This window comes from Cryptomeria japonica, chromosome 11 (genome assembly GCF_030272615.1).
Source record: "Cryptomeria japonica chromosome 11, Sugi_1.0, whole genome shotgun sequence".
NCBI lineage: Eukaryota > Viridiplantae > Streptophyta > Pinopsida > Cupressales > Cupressaceae > Cryptomeria > Cryptomeria japonica.
Window position 1 is genome coordinate 412,975,542 of NC_081415.1, and position 21,881 is coordinate 412,997,422.

Sequence of the window (21,881 nt, forward strand, 5' to 3'; positions counted from 1 at the left end):
AAAATTACGTCTTCACGATTAAATGCAAAAATTGTGGCGTAATTGCCTGAAGGATGTAAAATGCAATTTTATGATCCGAAAACGATGCCGATCGTTCCCAGAGGTATATTTGAGGTCTGTGAAGATATTCCAGAGGTCAGTTGCGTGAAAATGAAAAATTTTTTAGTCGGACCCACTTTGGGGCCCGACCTGGCTCATGCCTGTGCATTTTATTTTTATGGCGACAATGTTCTTAGTGCATAACTTCATGATGCATAAATATACGAAAGTGCATAGTAATGTTACTATAAATTCTTGTTGAATATTCTAGTCCTGGTATGGAAGAGGAAGAGATTGGCATGGTCAATGAGACAATTCCCAATTCGGAAAGAGTATATTTTAGAGAGTAGAGAAGTCCTTTTCTACTCTGGCAATAGACAATTTTCAGAATAAAACTTATGCATTGGCAATTGAAAAAGAAAAAAACATAGACCGTATAATTACCAGCAACAATCAATCTTCAATTCCTATTAAGCTGTGAGTTGGAGTGGGCATTTAAATACTTCCAAGCTGAAAATGCCAAATTTATTCTTGCTATGTGTGGAGTGGCAGCATGGTAAATGGGGAAATGCGTTGAAGTTATAAAAGAAAACTTTCAGCCATTACAACTTAATGGTGTATGGTTCTCCTCCCTCTGTGGCAAGTAAAGGAAACTTAATGAGTCCTTGAACAAATGCATGTTGTCAAGTTGAATGCATATCTCCAGGCCAATGTTCCTTCCTCCATGAAGTGTTGCAGCAGCTACATAAACTTTCAAGCAAATGAATCTCAACCAAATCTCCCTCCTCCCACATGGTAGCAGCCAGCACATAAATTCAAAAAACCAAGTGAATGCAAAATGGAGTTTGGAGTGCAGCAAATTAGACCTCCAGGAAAACATGGTTAATGAAATACCGCAGAAGATGCAAAGTAAATTCCAGTTAACCTCCTCCCTCACATGGCAGTTTGGAGGCTATGTTAAAATGCAAACAAATGCAATAGCAGATGATAGATGGCGTTGAACAGCAACAGAAGATTGGCAAGGTAAGTGAATGCTAATTAAAACCCATATTCCTCATGTGCCTTTGCCAGCAATTCTCCCTGTGCGTGGTGAGGAAGGAATGGGTAAAGTTTGGAAGAAGTTTTTTAAAGAAAGCAACATAAGTCTTAGGCAAATGCAAACATAAATAAATCCCTCTCTCCACATGGAAACAATGTCTGGTGGGCAGCGTTGAAGCCTCATAGAAGATGCAAGCAGTAGTTTGGTAGCCTCTGTGTGGAGTTTAAAGACTGTAGAAGACCTCAGTTCCTCTCACATGGCATTTTAAGAGCATTAAAATTCAACAGCAAATTGCCAATGGTGAAGCAAAAACTAGACTTATGCCTCCCTATCCTCCCTTGCAGCGTGGCATGGTTGGAAAGACCACCGATTTCCAAGAAATAAAAAAAATCGCCATTAAAGACTCAAAAATTGCTTCAAAAATACATTCCCAGGCATAATCGATTTGTCCCACATTGGCTGGGAAGTGTAACTTTTTGGTATTTAAATATAAGACTCCACCATACTATAATGTCAAAGCCTTAAAGGCTTTTGACGGACGGTGCCTATGGGCGCCCAAGGCGGGCCCACGTGTGAGCATGCTTCCCGAGGCGACGGAGGAGTTGACTGGATGGTGACTAGGTGGACCCCACGCAGGGCACTTCTTGAGGCAGCTAGGCAAAATTTTGCAGAGAAAGGTCAGGTTAACGAGTGAGCAAGTTCGAGATGGATCGACAGTGCGCACTATTTCACGAAGGGAAGATGCACGCGAGTTAAACTAGCGAAATAGCGAAAGTGAACGAGAGCCATCCACGTGTCGTGATAGGTGGCAGTCCAACAGGCGGGTCCCAGTGAGGTGGCACACATTTGGCACACAGGTGGCAGTCTAGTGGTGATGACGTGGTGGCCAAGTGGCAGTGACAAAGCAGATGACATGGCGATGATGAGGTGTCATCCCAGGTGGCGTCCGGTCAACCCCATCGACCAATCGGAGGCCGCCATGTGGCAAAAGCGTCAGACCAAATGGAGGCAAAAATCAAAATTAAAATCCATAAGTAATATAGTTCAAACTATATTAAAATTCGAAAACTTTAAATGATGGATCCATGTTGAGGATTAATTCGCCCAGGGTCTAAATTTTGGCCAAAATATAAAGTATTATATATCGCCAAAAAGCTCTCGGAGTGAGGAATCTGATTATGAGGTTAATTTTGATGAATGTGGGATGTTTTGGAAGCAGTATCCACGGGAACAAAATTCAGTTAGAGGGGAGACACTTGGCAATTTTCAGTTGTAGATTTGATTCTCTTCCCTCTCCTTCTTATTCCAAATTCTTCTTAGTTGTAGGGGTTCTAGTTTTTGAGAGATTTGCTCCAAGGGAGAAATCTGAAATTGCAGGTTCCAGTGATGGCATCCTTTTATCAATGTAAATGGCAGTGTGTTCATCTATGTTTTCAGTGTTGTCTTTATTGTAGGTTTAGTTTCAGTTTGCAGGTTCACACATATGCAAGGCATGTGTGAGTTTCCATGAAATTGTCTCCAAAATGTACTCAGATTCATATAATTTCATATTATCAAGGATAATTTGAGTTGTCTCTTTTAGATTCCTCTAAGAGTGTAATGTTGTCTTTTGGGTATTCTTCAAGGAAGGATTTAAATCCTAAAACCCAACATTAATGATTTTGAATGCATATTGGATATCTACATATAAGTATGGTTTTGTGACAGAGCAGAAGATTGTATTAATGTAAGGCATTGATACATGAAAATTTAATGTTGAAAAGAACTTGCATCTGAGATTTCTCTTCCAGTTTTATGCATGACTCTGTGGCCTGGATAAGGCACTGGTCTCTTGTAATATTTAAAGGTTGTCAAAACACCATTTAAAAATCCAAAATTAGAATATCTTTTTATATTTTATGTTATGTGGAAGTGTCCCTCCATCTCATGATTCAAAATGTTGAGTTGCATGTGTGGATCTAGCCCATTTGCAGTTATCTCTTAGTTTTTGAACCTTTTGAGATCCATATGCTTTTGATTGATGCAGTCTTGTGTGTAATAGGTCTGATTAAATGCATCAAAGGTATACCCGCCTAGGTTTTGCAGAGCCTGAAGAGTAGAAGGATTCATATCCTTGTCATGTTGTCCAAGCCCTGAAGTGTTTCACTGATTGAGATTGGCTATCTCATAGATAGATTTGCAGGTATACTTGGGTTATCACTTTTGGTGAACAACAAGCTGCAAAGCTAGTTGACAGGATAATACCATCAAGGTGAGTCTTCAACACTGATGATCTCTTCTTCTCCTGCAAGACCTCCACCTACCAGCCCCATCATTGAGTTCCCACCATCTCCAGCACCTTCTAGCTCCCAAATGGTTGAGATTACTCTTCAAGAATTAGAGAATTTAAAACAGGCTCAGGCCTTGTATGGAAAGAAGTATGAGGAAAGAGTAAGGGCTACCATTCCAAGTTTTGTAGATACCATGAGTGCCTCACTATTATATAACAACATAAGCAAGATTTTGGATATGTGGAATGAGCTTAATGGAGATAAGGCCATTTTGACACCTATTTTTGACAAGTGGAAGCCTAGAGAGCAGGACTTGGAGCTTATTTGTGTATCTTATGATGAAGCAGGGGCTGATCCTATCATCAAATCCACTTGTGACACCACCAAGGACTTAGTAAAATTGGCAGAAGGGGTGGATAATGCTGACAAGAAGATCAACTTGTACAAGAAAGAGTACACTGATCAAGTTTTTGAATTGCTCCCAGGATTTTTTGTTAGCCCATATCAACTAAAGGACAAACAAGTGTGGCTTAAAGAATTAGAGGCCAAACTGTCAGCCAAAATAAAAGGAATTGTTGATTTAGATGATGCTTCCTTTTTTGTTGTAACAATTCAGGAGATAGAGAAAATCAAATATCATTATGGTTTTCTCAATTTAGAGGTCAATAAGATGAGAAATTCCTGGAAGAGGTTAACCAAGGCAAAGGCAAAAGTGATTAACTTCGTGTGGCCAACTGACGATGTGTACAATGAGTGGACAAGAAAATATGCCATCTAGGATGTAGAGCAGTTAGAGGGCACTCCTAAATAGTTAGAAGAGGTTGCAACCGGACAACAAGTAGAAGAAGCTACAGAGGTCGAAAAGGACGTGTAACTGTTTTTGTAAAAAGCTTTGTAACTTCTTCTAGAAAAGAAATGATTGTAACAAATTCTCCTAGGAAAGTCCAAAACTATGTGCATCCATATTGTTATAAATGGATATGAGGACTAATATAAAGAGGATCGCAAAGAATTGTAAGAAAATGTTGCAGAAATTTATCTGAGTTTTTCTAATTTTAATGGAGAATATTCGAAAGTTTTTGTAATACTTTCTTGAAGATAATATCAATATACAGACCATCAGTTTTGAGTAAAAACTTTGTGTCATCTTCAAATGTGTTTGCAATTGTTTACTATTTCATTCTGAATAATCTAGGGTTATTTTGTTTGAATAGGGTTGTAAGGCAACTTTCAGTAGATATTTTTCTTAAGCTTTTCTCTTCAGGAGGGGAATTAAATATGCAAGAATTATTTCTACCAGTAAATTCTCTGTAGGATACTTTGAATCTTGATGAGCATAGTTTAATTTGGTATGCATAAATTCTTATGTGTGTCAGGCATATATAGGGATCAACAGAAGCTGAGCCAATGGGACGTGTAAAGATATTTTGTTTGGGGAGTATTGTTTGAATTTAGATGACTCTATGACCTTGGATAAGGCACTGGTATAGATCGAGGTTGTCTATTACTTTTTTTGTAGGTCAAAATACTGAATATGAGTATAATTTTCATTCCTTTGTTTCAGTTAGTTTCAAGGTGATTAGATCCACTGGTTTTCTGGACTGGTTTGCTATGGATTTATCTTTTGAAAGTGTGAATTTAGTTCACAAAGGTATACCCACCTGGACTTTGAGTAGGTCCGAAGTGTAGAAGGTTAAATCAAACCTTGTCATATGTTGTCCAAAGAGTTTCCTTCCCTTTAATATCTCTTTTGCACAAAGTTTACTCTTTTTATTATAAGGATGTTGAAGTGAATCAAATTTTGAAGACAACAGTGAGAATGGATGAAATGATAAACTTCAATAGAAACTTTGTGTCACAAAAGGAACAAACTCTTCCTCTTCTTGTTCAAGGGTTGGTGGTTCTTCCCTAGTTGAGTTATATGTGATACAAATGTCTGGAAACAAGGCAGGATTGATTTTGCCTCTGTTTTGATGATAAGTCAAAGCTAGATATTGAATAAAAGCTCTATGGTTTAATGACTCTGGATCAAATTCGTTTGATTTCCCTTGAAGATAGAGACATATGTGACGTAAGAAGGTTCTATGAGAGAAAAAGATTTGTCTATTAAGATAGAAGAATTTCCTTCTTTTGATGAAAGTCTTTGAGCTTAATGGTCTTTTCTTCAAGTTGATAGGTTGATGACGATTCTTCTTTCTTAAGATGTGAAGAATGGTCATATAGTTTGATACTTTCTTTGTTTGCACTTGTTTTCGATCTTTTATTTTTGAAAATATTTGTGTTGGATGAATACTTGTTTTTGGAACTGATTTTTTACTTTTCTTTGATAGGAAAACAAAGCAAGCATACAAACACAAGAATGTTGCCTCAAAAAGAACAAGTAAGTATTTGTCTAGATCAACCGAATCTTTGGACTTTTTATGACCCTTTCCTTCAAATGTATTTTAGGTGTTTTCCAAAGCCTGAAGTCGACTCAATTTGCACTGGTCTTGACTCAAAATGAAAAACACTTCAAACACTCTTTATCCTAAGGTCAAATGGCTAGTTGCGATAATTTCAGCCCACATCTTGATATTTCTTCAACTTTGGTACTACATACCTTATGAATCCCACCGTGGGAGGTAAGGATGTGATATACTAAGTTTTGCATGAGCATAACAAATAGATTATCCCTATGATGGGGGAGTCACCACTTTTATTGGGCTACAAGTAACCTTTCAAAAAGATATGTTTCTACTCAAAGAAATATGTATGGTGAGTATCTTGGGAGAAAAACCTTCTATGCTCTTGCACTGAATTTATCACAAATATCCTCAATCAATAGAACAGGTGGGCTACTACTTAAAAGTGTTTAGTAATTTTTGATGTTTTTGGACATAAGTTCATTCTATAGTGACTCACTTAAGAGCCTTGTAACTTGTGGTGGGGCACATTTGTCCTTTTGGCAAGTTACACTATAGGAACAACTATACCCAAGGCTACAACTTTTAGTCACACCTGATTTCTATAGCGGCTCGAAGGATTTACCGCCCAAGGTCGTTCCCAAGAGTGACATGTCTCTTGGCAGACCTCTCTTAAAAAGATAAAATTTAAGTGTTACTAACACTTTTCTCTTGCACCTAGGACCACGAAAGCCAAGGGAGAGGATAGTGTGTGTTAGAAGTAGGACCACTCAACAAACTCTTTTGCACAAGTGTACCAAACACAAAATACACTTGTTATTTTTAACTTATCATTGCAATGGTGATATAACTATTTGGAGATGTTGGTCCAACAGTCATGGTGTTCTTTTTATCCTTCAAAGGCAATATGTTGAGTAAACTAGGAAAAAATGAAATCCTGGCCAACTTAATGAAGAGCGTGTTTGCTTGAAGTAAATTGCTTTGTAAAATAAAACAAGTTGATTGTTCTTTTTATTTGCCCAAAAACAAAGTGTGGATTGTGTTTTTTAACCTGAATTGATGCAAGGAAATCAAAATTTGTTTGGTTGAGTTTTATGCACCAAAATGAAGTGTTTGAAGTTGATTTTTTAAGCACCAAAATGGAAGTGTTCAAGTTGCCTATCTTGCATGAAAAACAAAAAAATTTTGTGAGTTTTAGAGCACCAAATGAAAATTTTGATTTTTTTAAGCACCAAATGAAGTGTTTGAGTTTGTTTTAGCTTGCAATAAAATTAAGAAAAGAATTTCTAAAATTCTAAGCAATAAAATGGGTTAGTTTACACCTACACATGAAATGAAAAGTCAGTAAAATATAAACACATGGTGGGCCTCTACAAGCTTAAGAAAAATTAATTTATCGGTTACAAGGCATTTTTTACAATGCTCTGTTACAATAGCGCTACTTTGTGTGAGAACATAAGCGCTATTTAACACAAAAGCGTGAAACTAAGGACAAAAGTGCCAAAAGAAAATATTTAGACTGAAAGACAAACATGGTAATATAGGAACAACAAGACTAATTAAGAGACAAAAGCGCTAGACTATAGACAACGGTGCTAAATTTTGGACAATAGCACTATTGTAGAAACAAAAGCGCTAAAAGACCAAATAACGATAGCACTGAAGCACGAACAAAAGCACCGAAGCACGACCTGTGTGTCAAGTAAAACAATCAAACAAGTTAGTTTTTTTCAAAAAGTTGCTCCTTGGTTCACGTCGGGTTCACCAAATGATGCTCTACAAAATGGAAGGATTAGTAAAAACTTGGTTTGATAGCTAAACACAAGAGACAAGAGTTAGTCATTAATGTTAGCAAATCAAAGATTGAATACTACCTTAAGCGAGCATATCAAGAAAGATACTACTAAACAAATAGAAAGCTTAAGGAATCTACAAAAAGTAACTAAACATCTCCATATGCTCTCTACCATGCTAGTAGCTTCTCCTTCCTTGTTCCTCTCCTTTCCAAGTTCCAAATTAGTGTAGCTCTCAGCAGCTTTTTGCACTATGGATGCCTTATGGAGGTTCAAGATGAAAAGATGATTAATCGAAAATGTTATGCAAATGTGAACAAGAGCTAAAATAAGAGATTATCTAATTAGCTAGTGTTGATTTTAAAACAAAAGAGTGAATATGATTGATTATCTAATGCTCTCTAAAAATGGCTCTAATGTAAATGCATACAAGTTTTCAAGATCTGGGTTATGAAGAAATGAGCTCTATTTATAGGAAAAATGGAGCAATGGATGGTTGAGATTGAGTAATCTCAACAAGGGCCAGGATTGAATGATATTCAATCCATGAGAGGGATTTCAATCCAATCCCAGGTTGACAAGTGTCAATATGAGATAGGTTGACAGGAGAGGGAAGAAGCATTAAATTCTTGACATGACCTGAGAGTTAACTTGGGAGTTAAGGTTAAGGTTGGGTTGAGTGAATAAATTCATTATTTAAAGAATAATGCTTTTATCCAATGGATAAACTCTTGTGCAAGAGTTAGTGAGGAGAACCATGGTCAAAGAAATAAATGCTTGAAGAGACACATGGGTCACATGAGGGTTGAGTTAGGGGTCAAAGTCCCTAACCATGGGTGCAAGTGGATTTAACCATTAATGGTCATGTAAGAGCCATAAGTGGTTTGGAAGACTTTAGAGGTTGAATTGTTTAACACACAAAGCATTTAATTCTTTTCAAAGACTTTGAAGTCTTTGAGAAGTGACTCCAAGTTTCTTAGGAATGTGACAATAATTAGGGGATGGATTAGACTAATTAGGAAGGGGTTAGAAGAATCTAGAAGGGGGTTAGGATTTGCAAGTGGGTTTGGTGGGTGAGGGAAAATAAGATTTTTATTAAAATTAAATTCATTTATTTCAAAAAATAGGTGCAAGTTGCATTTTTAGGAGAATACAAGTGGCGGGGATTTAATGATTTAAATAAATATTTTATTTAATTTATTTAAAAGAAGAAAGGGGATTAAATGAAATAAATAGAATTTATTCATTTAATTGATTGTGATTTTAGTTTAATGAATTAATTAAAATAAATTGAATAATTTATTTAATTAATAAGAGAATGTTTGAAGATGAATTAATTAAATATTAATTTAATTAACTGATGGCTAGTGGATTTTTAATCAAATAAATAGAAAATATTCATTTAATTAAAATGGATAGATTTATGTGACTACAATCACAATAGATGATTATAGGTTCTTTGCATTTTACCTTTATGTCCTTCAACATTTGCTTAATCCATAATACTTGAGTACAATTAGTTGTTACTTCAACATATTCTAATTCTACTGTTGATAATGATGTACAACTCTATTTCTTGCTCAACCATGAAATCAAGCTGCTACCAAGAAAGAATGCCCCAACAGTGGTTCTCTTTCTGTCATGTACATCTCCTACCCAATTAGCATCTGTGTATGCACATAAATCAAAATTTTCATCTTTAGGATAACATAAACCAAGATTTGTTGTGCCTTGTAAATACCAGAAAATCCTTTTCACTGCTGATTCACGATTTTCTCTAGGATTACTCTGAAATATTGAAACAATACACACTACATTCATTATATCAAGTCTTGTTGGTGTCAAATACAATAAACCTCCAATCATAGATTTGTATCTTTTCGGATTAACAGGAGCTGAATCATCCTTCAATGATAGTTTATCAGTTGTAGTCATAGGAGTACTTACCGGTTTAGAGTTTTCCATACCAAATTTCTTTAGTAATTTCTTCAAGTACTTTGATTGACATAAGAATATACCTTTATTAGTTTGTGAAATCTGAAATCCTAAAAATAATTTAATTTCCCCAATCATAGACATTTCAAATTCTTTCTGCATCTTATTAGAAAAATCTTTACACAATCCATCTTCTCCTCCGAAAACGATGTCATCAACACAAACTTCAATAACCAAAATATCTTCATTAGTCACTTTGAAATATAAGTTGCTATCAGCATTACCTTTAGTGTAACGAAGCTTCATAACATATTTGTCAAATCTATCATACCAAGCTCTAGGATCTTGCTTCAATCCATATAAAGCTTTCCTTAATCTGCACACCATATCTTTATCATTTGTTAATAAAAATCCATTACATTGTTCAATGTAAACTTCCTCTTCAATATCACCATTTAGAAATGCACATTTAACATCCATTTGATATACTTTATAGTTCTTGTGTGCTGCAAATGTAAGAAATAATCTGGCTGCCTCAATTATAGCTACCAGTACAAAGGTTTCATTGTAATAAACTCCCTCTTTCTGTGAATAGCCTTTACACACTAATCTTGCTTTGTGTCTAATTACCTTACCATCTTCATTAAGTTTATTTCTGAATACCCATTTAATTCCAATTACATTTTTATTTTTAGGTCGGGGAACTAATGTCCATGTATTGTTCTTTTCAATTTGTTCCAATTCATCTTCCATAGCCTTAATCCAATGTTTATCTTCACATGTCTCAATAACAGATGTTGGTTCAATTTGAGAAATTAAACATACATCTTCATTTGCCAGTCTTCCTCTTGTCATAACTCCTTGATACTTATTTCCAATTATCTAACTTTCAGAGTGATTCTATCTTACATACCTGGGTGTGTTCACTTGTTGTTGTTCTTCAGTCACTGTGGAATTCTCAAATGATTGCGATGTGACAGGATCAACATTCTGTACTGATGCACTCTGTATAGGTTCATTTGTGATTATCTCAACTATCGGTTCAGAATCCATAGACCTTGAATTTCTTCTAAAGTGTTCATCTATCTTCACATTTGCACTCTCAATGGTTTTCTGCAATCTTTTATTAAAACATCTATATGTTTTTCTCTTAGACGAATAACCAAGAAATATTCCTTCATCACTTCTAGGATCAAATTTACCAATATACTCATCTCTCCTAATGTAACATTTGCTTCCAAATATTATGAAGTACTTAAGAGTAGGAATATTACCAAACCACAATTCATAGGGTATCTTACCAGTTTCACCTTTGATGTGAACTATGTTGAAAGTGTAAACTGTTGTATTCACTGCTTCTCTCCAATACACATGAGGTAGATTTTCTTCTGAGATCATGCTTCTAGTTGCATCATGAATAGTTCTATTCTTCCTTTCCACAACTCCATTTTGCTGAGGTGTTTGGGGTGTTGATAGTTGTCTTCTAATTCCATTCACTTCACAAAATGTATTGAACTCCTTAGATGTAAATTCACCTCCTTGCTCTAATCTTAAATATTTGATTTTCTTACAGGTTTCATTCTCTACAAGTGCTTTGAATAATTTGAATTTCCCAAAAGCTTCAAATTTCTCCCTGAGAAATGTAACCCAACACATTCTAGAATAATCATCAATAATTAGCATAAAGTATCTATCTCCTTGTAAACTTCTTGTTCTTTTCGAACCACATTAGTCAGTATGAATTAAATCAAGAACATCATTGGTTTTCTTAGAAATACTCTTGAAAGTTGTTCTAACTTGTTTTCCCATTTGACATTCCTTACATACCAGATTATGAGGTTTTACAATCTTAGGTAAATCCCTTACTACCTTAGATGAACTAATCTTTACAATGCAATCAAAGTTTACATGACAGAGTCTTTTATGCCATAACCAACTTTCATCAATATGTGCAATCAAGCATGTCTTTTCATTGTTATTCAAATGAAATATATTACCTCTAGTGTGATTATCAGTTGCAATTTCCAAACCAATTCTATTCATGATTTTGCATTTACTATTCTTGAATTGTAACTGAAATCCTTTTTCAACTAATTGACCAACACTCAAAAGATTATTCTTCAAACCTTCAACATAATAAACATTGTCAGTATTGTGATTACCATCAAAAGATATAGTCCCTTTTCCTTTAATCAAACAAGCTTTGTCATCTCCAAATATCACTAGAGCTCCATTGTATTCCTGAAAAGATAAAAATTTAGTTTTATCACCAGTCATATGCTGTGAACATCAAGAATCTATAATCCATTCATCCTTTTCTTCAATTTTAGCTGCTAGGCCTATTCTACTAGTGGAACAATAGGTCCTGGTTGATCTTCTATTATTGCAACAAAAGCCCATCCATTGTCTCCTAGTTCTTCATCAAAATCATCAGTAACTTGTTCATCAGCATAGTAACATGATTTGTCTCTATTATTCTTAAATTTGTATCTCTGATATTTAGGGTTAGGCTTATATGTTCTTTTAGCTTCTTATCTCAATCTTACATGCCTATCAGGACATCTAGATGCGATATGACCAATTTTATTATAGTTGAAACATTTAAAAGGTGCTTTACCTTCATACTTACTTCCAATAGGACCTTTAGGCATTTTCCTTGCAAATAGTGCTTCAAGTTCTTCAGGTTCTTAATTTTCCTTCCTGATGTCTTCAAGTTCTATTGCATAGAGTGCTTTCCAATCATATTTATCAATTGATGATGAAGATGTTGTAGATGATGATGCTTTGAAAGCTAAATCTGTCTTAATTTTAGCAACAAGACCAAATTACTCAAGCTCAAATGTTGAAACTTTTCCAACCAAGGTAACTCTAGATACTGATGTATTAGGCATAGTTCTTAGCTCATTAATAGCAGTTACTTTCATTTTGTATGTCGGTGGCAATGCTCTTAAAACTTTAGAAACAATTTCATCTTCACTCAAGGAACCTCCACAACATTTTATTCCCAAAATAATTTCAATAACCCTTTCCATAAAAGCAAAAAACTTTCATATTCTTCCATTTTCAAAATTTCATACCTGAACTGGAAGCATTCTAGTTTTGCAATTTTGATAGTGGAATCACCTTCATTCAATGTCTCAAATTTATCCCAAATAGCTTTAGCAGTAGATCGCTCTGATAATCCCATGATTTGTTGATCTGACAAGGCACTCAAAAGTGCTTCTCTTTCTTTGCAATCATTCTCTTGATCCTTAGCTAATGTAGGTGGATTATGCTGACTCTGTGTAGGACCAACATAACCATTCTGTGTTACATCCCATATGTGTTTTCCAATGCAATTCAAATGTGTCTCCATTCTGATCTTCAATATACCATAGATAGTTCCATCAAGTTTTAGACTGTCCTTCCTGAAATAGTTAGTTGCCATAGAATCTCCTCAAGTTGTTAAACTTTTGCAAAAAGAGGACTTAGCTTTGATACCAATTGTTGGGACCCGGAGGCAACTGAGAGGGGGGGAGGGGGGTGAATTAGTTGTCTAATAATTTCAACCCAAATATAACTTAATCAAACTTGATACTTAATACCGGTAAACCAAAGTTAATGTCGGTAAACAGTTTAACAGTTAATATCAATATTGGTGAAACTTAATGCATGAAACAGAAAGAGAAACAACATCCACAACACATAACACAAATATTTGTACATGGAAACCCTACAAGGGGAAAAACCACTGTGGGAAACCTTACCTACAATCAAATGATACTACTACAGATAGTATGTGTATACAAATGGGGTTTGCACATGCAAAAAGGCCAGCTACCTAGAGCTCACTGCTCAATCACAAGAATGGGAGTCTCACTGACTACAATTGGATGATTAAATCCAATGATAATGTACTACTTAAAGTAGCATCTCCAATGCTGGATTCAGTATCGGTTAAGCTCTAATTATCTTCTTCACTATGGTTTGCTCATTTGATCTTCAGTATTCGCACATACCATGTTACAATACCATAACCATATACTGTTATCTTCCTTCTACCTATTATATTATCTCACAAATGAGATCTTACATATATACCAAAACCTAAGACCAAATTTTTAGGTCAGCTCACTAAGAATATTACAATAAAATAAATTACAACAAGTCAAGATGTGATGCATCATGTCGGCTCAACAACAATATTAATTAATTAAACCATCTTCATAACATGCCATGCTTGATCTGGAATAGATAGCGCATGCTAGTCCATAACCTAGACCAATTTATCGGTAACAACAAATATGTCAACCCGATTAGATGAATAACTAAATCATAAAAACCAAGTGTCCAAACCATGTCTTCAACATAACCAAGTGATCTCTAGAAGGATAATAAGTCATCCTCAGTGCCGGTGAACAATATAACCTGTCGGTGAACCAAATACCGGTGATTGTGCATAAGCCACTAAACTTGCCGATGAACATAACCAAAGATCTCCAGAAGGATAAGTGTTGACAAGTGTTGGTGTAAATAAATATTCATTATGGATATTATTACACTTTACTTAAGTTAACTTAGGATAATACATCTCTTCGTAGTTTGGATTTGAAACACTTAGGGAAGTGTGCACATAGGGATAGAGCTTGTAGGAGAAATTTCACCTTTTATGGTCTTGTTTTGTTGTTACACTCCACATTCGGTGGGTCATCCACCTCTTGTGGAATATTATATTATTTCTCCTACCTACCCCTAGTATTTCTTACCAACCCTTGTTTCTCATTGAGCCACATGTCATGATTGTGTGCTCATACATCCATATGACCTTGCCTATATAAGAAGGCCTATATTCATTGTATTGAATGAATCTTGTTGATCATTTCCATATTGATGAGAATATAGTTTGTTCTTGTCATTCTTTTGTCTCTATTTTTATACTTTTCATTGTGCCCTTGATCTTGGCAAAATCTCACATGGTATCAGAGCCATTGGGGCTTCATTGATTGGTTTTTGGAGACATCGTGGAAGGCTTCTATTTCTGGATCTGAGGGACTGCATTTTTTGGAGGCATCTTAGAGCGTTTTCAACCTCACCATTGCGTCCGAGAGGCCGTTTCCATAAAAATTGAGTATAAATTTGACTTATTTTGGCCAATTCGGGTGGTATGGTATGCAATTTTCGGATTTTTTTCAAAAACAAAAAAAAATTATTTTTTTTCTGAAAAATTATTTTCCAGTTTGAAATTTTTTTTGAAAAAAATAAAAATAAAACTTTTGAAAATTATTTTTGGGATCCGTACCTTCTGCCCAGTCAGCTTCCGCTCAGTCAGCAGCACCCAGTCAGTGCCTACTCAGCATTTTCTTTGGAAATTTTTAGACCCCTCTTTGTTGAGCAGTTTGGTTTTTTGGGTCAACTTTGGAGGCCCATAACTTGCTCAATTTTACTCCTTTTTGGGTGCAATTTTTTTTTATTTGGGCTAATTTTTCATTTTTTTTCATAGTGGTGTGGTTATTTTCTGGGTTTGGTGCATAGGGTTTTCGGAATTTTTAGATTCTCTCAGTTGTACCTGTCCAATCCTCAATTCTGCAACTTCAAAGGCCTCATTTGAGCTCATACGACCTCCTTTTCAGGTGCCATTTTTTTTTGAAAGTGCATGTTTTTTAATCTACTTTTATAATCTATGATCAGATTTCAGAGATTTTAAGTAGAAATTGTACTTTCAGATATTGGTCTTTGGTACTTGTAAATTGCTTGGATCTTAGTTTAGATCTCTTGCATTATTAGTTTGAGTCTCTTTTGGCCTTATTGAGGCAGCTGTAAAATTGAAATCAGAAGTCCACTTTGCCATTTTTTGCAAGTGGCCCATTGTACATGCACTAAGTATAAAGTGCCAAATCATCACTTTTGGGGGGGTTCTTTGATTGAGTGAATTTGGGGGGGTGTCTTGTGTGATTGTACCTCTCTTTCCTTGTGCTCTTTCATTTTGTTGCAATGAGTCCTCATAAATTTCCACCTTTAACTCCACATAATTATGCATCATGGAAAATTAAAGTGTGGAACAAATTAATGGAAAAAGGTCTCACACATTACATAGATGGAACAATAGTAGCACCACTTGATCCTAAGGCTGATCCTAATGCTCAATTAGAATGGCTCACTAAGAATTGCATGACTCTTGGAACTTTGCGCAAGTATGTATCAGATGACCTCATCTTTCATATTGAAAAGTGTACTATAATCCAAGATGCTTGGGATATGTTTCAGAAATTGTATGGTCAAGTTGATGAAATCAGAGGTTACCAAATTGACAATGAGCTCACCAACTTGGATCCCAAGAGTTTTGATACAATCCAAGATTATGTCACCAAAGCAAATGAGCTAAGAGCAAAGCTTAAGGATTGTGGAATTGACAAAAAGGATGCTCAGTTGATATTCAACTTGTGGACAAGCTTGCACCAGAATATGCAGCATTTGTGTCTAGCTTCCAAACTCATCATTTGACAATGGGGAGTTCCTATGTTATGCCTTCATTTGATGCTTTCATAGAAATGTTGATATTGGAATAATCTAATTTGTTGAACATGGGGTTTCTCAAGTCTTTAAAGTCCAAGGCTTTGGTGGCTAATCAAGGGAATCAAGGAAGTCAAGGCAAAGATTCCAACAACAAGAAGAAGCAATCTAAGATATAGCTACAACAGGAAAAAGGATAATCATCCTCTCCATCACAAGATGATTTTTCATCCTCTTCCAAGAAGGGGACACCACCTAAGAAGGATAAGCCAACTTGTGTATATTGCAAGAAGTATGGTCATGATGAGCATCGATGCCACACAAAGCAAGTTGATGAGTTAAATAGTCTTCTTAAGAAAAACAACATCAACTTGCCATCCACCTACACAAAGAAGGATTCATCTCCTTCCTCTTCCTCATAGTCTAAGGGAAAAGGGAAAGCATTTGTGGCTACAAAAAGTTCTTCACAACAGTGGATACTTGACTCAGGTGCCTCATATCACATATGTTCTACAAAGAAGCAGTTTTCTTCATTGGAGCCATCTAAGGTACCTCACATTTACATAGGTGATGATACACAAGTAGAGGTTGAAGGGAAAGGTTGAGTTGACATGGATGATGGAACATTTGAGAATGTTCTCTATGTTCCTAACTTGTCTACCAACCTTCTCTCTATCTACCAAATCACTCACTATGGGAATGGGAAAAATTTTGAGTTTACACCAGATTCAGTTATGGTAAAGGAACTTGATGATGATGTCTTGGTAGTAGTGGGACAAGTTAATGACAACTCAAGGCTTTATTCATTCTCCCACTTTGTGCCAAGTTCACCTTCTAGGGCCTTGCTTACTCATTCAAATTCTGAAAGTAAGCTATGGCATGAGCGGTTCGGTCACCTCAACTACCTCTATCTTTAGCAACTCAGCACTAAAGACATGGTCATAGGTCTACCTCGAATCAATTTTTCAGAGGGTGTATGTTCAGGTTGTTCCATGGGAAAGCTTGGAGAGCTTTGGAAGTTCTTCAACTTGTTCACAACGATGTAGTAGGTCCATTTGTAGCACCTTCATTTAGTAAGGCCCGCTATGTCCTCACCTTCATTGATGACTACTCCCACTTCACTTGGGTCTACTTTCTTATTCATAAGAGTGAAGTATTTGACAGATTTCAGGACTTCAAAACTCGTGTGGAGAAGAAATCTAGGAAAGTGGTCAAGATTCTTCGTACAGATAATGGAAGGGAATATGTGAACAAGAGACTTGAGGATTTTTGTACATTTGAGGGGATTCATCTTTAGCATTCTGTAGCATACACTCCACAGCAGAACGGAGTTGCAGGACACAAGAGTAGAACTCTCAAAGAAAAGGCTAGCTGTATGATTCATGCACGTTCTCTTGATTCTACCTTTTGGGCCAAGGCTATCAGTTGTGCCACACACATCCAGAATCGGGTTCCTCACAAAGCTTTATAAGGTATTACTCCTTTTGAGGCTTGGGCTCGTAGGAAACTGATTGTGAGACATTTCAGAGTCTTTGGGTGTCCAGCATGGGCTCATATACCTCCGCAAAAATGCAAGGCATTGGCACCTCAGAGTCAGCCTTGCATATTTGTTGGATATCTTGAGGGTGTTAAGGCATATAGATTGATGGATCCTAAGACACATGAGGTGTTCATTGAGAGGAGTGTACACTTTGAGGAAAGCTCTCCTAGCTTAGCCTCTCTACCTCCTCCACCTTCCTCCATTATGGATAGTGATGTTAGTGATTCAGATGATGAGACTCCTTCAACTCTGACTCACAGGGTCCACTTGCAGTTGAGGAGCCTCATTCTCCACCTCCACCTAGACCTCGTTGGGCTTGACAGACACTTGAGTCTACGGGTTCTCTTGTTGGGGATCCTTCAGATACATGGAGAACTCGATCACAACATCAGGATCTTCCACATGCATTTATTGCTACCACTTCTGATCCACAAACATTTAGGGAAGCATCAGGGGTTCCTGAGTGGGACCAAGCTATGGAGGAAGAGTATAGTTCCTTGATGAGGAACAACACATGGGATTTAGTCCATCTCCCTAAGGGGAGAAAGATGGTTCGATGTAAGTGGATCTATTAGACCAAGTATGCTATGGATGGTAGTGTGGATAAGTATAAGGCTCGGCTTGTTGCAAAAGGTTTCTCTCAGGTTGTAGGTGTTGACTATACTAAGACCTTTGTGCCCATAGCCAAGATGAACTCCGTTCGCTTGACACTTGCTATTGCTGCAACTCATAGTTGGGTTGTACATCAGATGGATGTGAAGAGTTATTTTCTTCATGATGATCTTGATGAGGAGATTTATATGGAGCAGCCACAGGGTTTCATCCAGGATACTTCCTTGGTTTGCCGACTAAGGAAATTTCTCTATGGCCTTAAGCAGGCCCCCAAGGCTTGGTACGCCAAGATGGATTCCTTTCTTCTCTCAGCAGGGTTCACCAGGTGTCATTCTAATCCAAATGTCTACATTTTGTGACAAGATGACTCTTACTTGATACTTGTGCTCTATGTTGATGATTTAATCATTACAAGGAGTACCGCATCCATCATTAGTAGGATCAAAATTGCTTCGCATGACATATTTTCTATGACTGACTTGGGTCTTTTGCACTAATTTCTTGGGATAGAGATTTCACAATCACCTTCCGAGATTACACTATCGCAGCCCAAGTATGATCTTGATCTACTTGCATGCTTTCATATGGCTGATTGTAAGCTTGTTCCGACTCCCTTTCTTTTAGGAGTCAAGCTTGAGGCTCAATGTTCTTCTCCAGCAATTGATGCCACTTTGTATCGTCAGCTTGTGGGTAGTCTCATCTACTTGACCCATACATGCCCTGATATTTCATTTAGAGTTGGCATGGTTTCCCGCTTCATGCAGGAACCACATGAGATTCATTGGAAAGCTGCCAAATGCATCCTTCATTACATCCAGGGTACACATCACTATGGGATTCACTATGCAGCAGACACAGGACTTCACTTGGTTGGTTACATAGACTCTGATTGGGGTGGCGATCTTGATGATCATAAGTCTACTTTTGGTTACAGTTTTCACCTTGGTTTAGGCCCCATTTGCTAGCAGAGCAAGAAGCAACATGCTATTGCTCTCTCTTCGATTGAGGCTAAGTATCGAGGCATTGTTAATGGAGCAACTAAGACCATTTGGCTCCAGCAGATTCTCACAGAGTTTGGATTCACCACTCCACGGCCGACAGTTCTACATTGCAACAATCAGAGTACTATTGCAATCTTGAAGAACCCAGTCCAGCACCAGCAGACCAAACACATCGAGATTCATATGCACTATATCCGAGAGCTCATTCAGGAGTAGGTCATTGATTTGCAATATTGTCCTACAACGGAGCAGGTTGTCGACATATTCACCAAACCTTTCACCAAGAGTAAGTTCCAGCAGTTGCGAGCTCTCTTGGGGGTGCGGGATGTGTCATTAGTGGGGGTCAGCTGACTTATCCTTCCTCTCTTATGGGGGGGAATTTTTCCTCTTTGAGGTTTTGTCCATCTTCTTTGAGAGTCTTTTGTACATTCATCTCTCTTTTGGGGGGGAGTTTTTTCCCACTGGGTTTTCTCCCTTTCTCACAATAAGTGTTGACATCAATGACAAAACCAATGCAACATATCTATAATACCAACAGTTGTATTTTCATTTTTTCTCCTTGCTTCTTCATAGACTGGGCATCTTGATCTTTGTTTCCATGTGGGATAAGTCTTTTCATCTCTTCCTTTGATATTTTCTTATCTTGCATTGCTCATATTCCCTTTGTCTTTTCGTTGCTTGATCATTTTTCTATACCACGTTCTGTGCCTATGCGGGATAAGTCATTTTCCCTTTACCTTATTTCCTTATTATCTCGCAACCCTTTTCTTATCCCCACAGGGATGCGTGGGATAAGAAAACCTTTTACTTTTCCCTTGTTAACTTGTCCCATGTGATCCTTTCTTGTTTCTTTTTTCTCCATGGGATAAGGAAAACCTTTCCTTCACTTTGTTGACTTGTGGGCCTTATCCTACACAACCTTTGTTCATCTCCTTTTGCCTTGCAGGATAAGGGAAACCTCCCCTTTGATGCTTTGACTACCTTATCTCGCATGACCCTTTGGTTGGTCACGTTGTCTCATGAGATAACAAGTGATGTCACCACCAACCGGTAAGGATGAACCCTGGAGAGCAGACCACCATTGAGATGAAACCCATTAGCCGGTGAAGCTTAAGTGAGTTGACTAGCTAGATCGGTCAACTCAAAAATAGATTTTTTGAGCCCAAAAAGACTCCCTCCTGCACTGCAAAAAATTTAGCAATGTACTGCTGCCTCAATGGTCAATAAAATGTTGCCCAAATACTCAAGGCAGTCAATAACACAATGTGTTATTGACATGAGATGTTGATGTTAGGCACAGGGTCAATAACATATCAAGTAATTGACACATCATATAATCCTCATGTTATATAACACATTGTTGCCTGCCATAGTGTTAGCCCCCCTACAATTTTTATTTAGAATGTTCACGCTTACAGGTTGCCTTTTGGTGTCTTTCTTTATTTTGGGTCTTTTGTACCTTTTCATTTTGAACCAAAGTCATTGAACTTTTAAAAATAGTTCAATAGGTTCAAGGTTCAAGGCGCATTTTAAGAAAATGTCTTTAGCGGCCCTTATCTCCACTAAAGAAAGCACGTTATTGTTATGCATTTTGAACTTTGAACCCGTGAACCTTTTTGGTTGAAGGTTCAAAACATCTTTCTTTTGTGAGTTGCAGCTATGTAATGTTGTTTAACGAGCAGGTGTCAATATGTTTTAAGTTGGCTTTGAACTTGAACCTTGAACCAATTGTCTTTTCAATTCAATGGTTCAAAGGTTCAAAGTTCTTTCTTGTTAGTCACGTTTATTGGTCGTTCTCGATATTGTTCTGAGATGCTAGTTCATTGTTGTTCTTCCTGGATGAACTTGAACCATTGAACTCTTTGTAAGATGGTTCAAGGTTCATAAGGTTCACTTCAAAATGATTCTAAGACTTTGTTAATACTGAAAGCGGCATGGAAAGAAGGAATATTCCCAGCATCTAATAGTTTAAAATTCCAAATTTGGAAAGTAATCATGAGAATGTTAACTATTTGTGTGGAAATGATGGGAAATTAAGAAGGTGTCATATTTTTGGTCATTTCACTATTACTTCACACGCTTAAGTGAATCATTATGAAGCATGTGTGGTTTTCTTGGTACTTTCCCATCTATTTAAACAGGATATATGAATTCATTTTTATAATTTGTAAGGGTTGCAGCTGCTGTAATTGAGAAAATTGTAGGCACTGAAGGTAAATTCAGCTCTACTTTCCTAAGAAGGTTTCCAGATTCATGGTGGTAACGGGTAAGTTCAGACGATTCCTGTATGCTGTATTTCTTTAGTTCTGAGGATTTATCAGTGTAGGAAGAAAATCCTTATCTTGTTGGAGTAGAATACTACCATGTTTTAGAATTTCTTGATTAAAAGTATAGATAGGCATTATGAGGCCAGTATTGCCGAACCTTGGCCGAACTTCATGTTTAGTGAGCATATTACCAGAGCTAGATGATACTTCCTTGGCTCACACCAATCTTGGGGATTTCCTAGAAAGAACCAAGAACCCTCAACTTGGTTCAATGATGGGGAAAATAGTGAGAAGTGGTCTCATCGAAGTCACTACATTTCCACATGCCATACCATGTCCAGATTTGGTGATTGCTTGCATGAATAGGTATGATGTAGAGAATAGATGCATAAGAACCAGTAATGGTGAGTTGCGAGTTGGTATCAACATGGAGACAATAATGGCAGTGATGGGTATCCTACATAAGGAATCATATGAGGATTGGTCTATTGGGT